At 45.6% G+C, this 1,640-nt stretch overlaps 1 pseudogene; it reads left to right on the top strand.

The window, feature by feature from the left end:
- The first annotated feature begins 1,201 nt into the window (after positions 1–1,201).
- LOC126250069 (5S ribosomal RNA) lies at positions 1,202–1,319 on the top strand (annotated as a pseudogene).
- The last annotated feature ends 321 nt before the right edge of the window (positions 1,320–1,640 follow it).

The raw sequence follows: 1,640 nt of genomic DNA on the forward strand, positions 1-1,640 counted from the left end.
CGAGGTCCGCTGGCTTAGTCGTGGCGAATTATTAAATCGATTTTTTTGCCTATTAGATGAGATAAATATGTTCATGGAAATAAATAACATGTGTGTTCCTGAATTGAAAGAGCCTTCATGGAAATGTGATCTCGCGTTCTTAGCAGATTTAACTAGCCATCTGAATGCTTTGAACATTTCACTAGAAGGTAAAGATCTGCTAATTACTCATTTCATAGATCGAATACGAGCTTTTAAAATGAAATTGACACTTTGGGTGAGTCAGCTGGAAACAGGAAATCTAGCTCATTTTCCTAAATTACCATCCATGCAAGATGTTCACAAAAACTGTGAACGTTATTCACATAGTTTAGTTGCCCTTAAGGAAGAATTTGATCAACGCTTTCAAGATCTGACAGCACTAGACAGTGATTTTGATCTGTTCTCCTCTGCATATTCAGCGAATATTGAAGAGATTCGTCCTGAGCTGCAACTAGAAATTATTGACCCGCAGTGTGACAGAGAATACAGAGACAAATTTCAGAACAAGGAAAACATTTTGGAATTCTACAGACACTTCCCTCAGCATAGATTTCCTCGTTTGCCCAAACTGGCGGCTACAATAATATCAGTGTTCGGTTCCACGTATGTTTGTGAACAACTGTTCCCTGCAATGAAATGTAACAAGACGCGCCTGAGAAACGCATTTTCTGATCGAAATTTAAATTGCATGCTGCGCCTACAATGCACAAGAACAATCACTCCGAACATAAACGCAATTGTAAAGGGCAAAAAGTACAAGATAACCGAGAATCCCACACTTCAGTGACACCTTTTATTGTGTAACAGTTCACAAATTAATACGAATGTAGAGGCATACACTAAGCTAATAAAATTATCTGGAACGTGTACATTCTCCTTTATTTGTTTCATTTATCGCAGTAATAATTCGTGAGTGATATCCCTGCAGGTGGCCGCGGATTTACATTGACTGGCGGCAGCTGTTGTGTGCCTCACATGACTCTCCCCACTCTCCGCTCTGGTCCGGTAGTGGGGGTAGCGTGCTCGCGCTGCTCCGTGCTCGCGCCTTGCTGCTCACAGCTTGCTCCGTGAGCACGTATGTTGTGAAGCCCTGCTCTAGCCCTTAAATCCAGTTACAGAAACGCAAATAAGACTCATTGACATACGCTGGGTATTTTGCACTCGGCAAACACGTCTTTGGGGCAACGGCCTTGCCGCAGTGGATACACCGGTTCCCGTCAGATCACCGAAGTTAAGCGCTGTCGGGCGTGGCCGGCACTTGGATGGGTGACCATCCGGGCCGCCATGTGCTGTTGCCATTTTTCGGGGTGCACTCAGACTCGTGATGCCAACTGAGGAGCTACTCGACCGAATAGTAGCGGCTCCGGCCAAAGAAAACCATCGTAACGACCGGGAGAGCGATGTGCTGACCACACGCCCCTCCTATCCGCATCCTCATCTGTGGATGACACGGCGGTCGGATGGTCCCGATGAGCCACTTGTGGCCTGATGACGGAGTGCTGTGCTGGTGCTAATCACGTCTTTGAGACACAAACTGTAGTCACTTCTTAGACCTCTCAAGGCTGGTGTTCTTCCCGCTGGAAATATAACTGAAGCTTCGTAACAATGCAGGATATGTT

This window comes from Schistocerca nitens, chromosome 3, assembly GCF_023898315.1.
Source record: "Schistocerca nitens isolate TAMUIC-IGC-003100 chromosome 3, iqSchNite1.1, whole genome shotgun sequence".
NCBI classification, from domain to species: Eukaryota; Metazoa; Arthropoda; class Insecta; order Orthoptera; family Acrididae; genus Schistocerca; species Schistocerca nitens.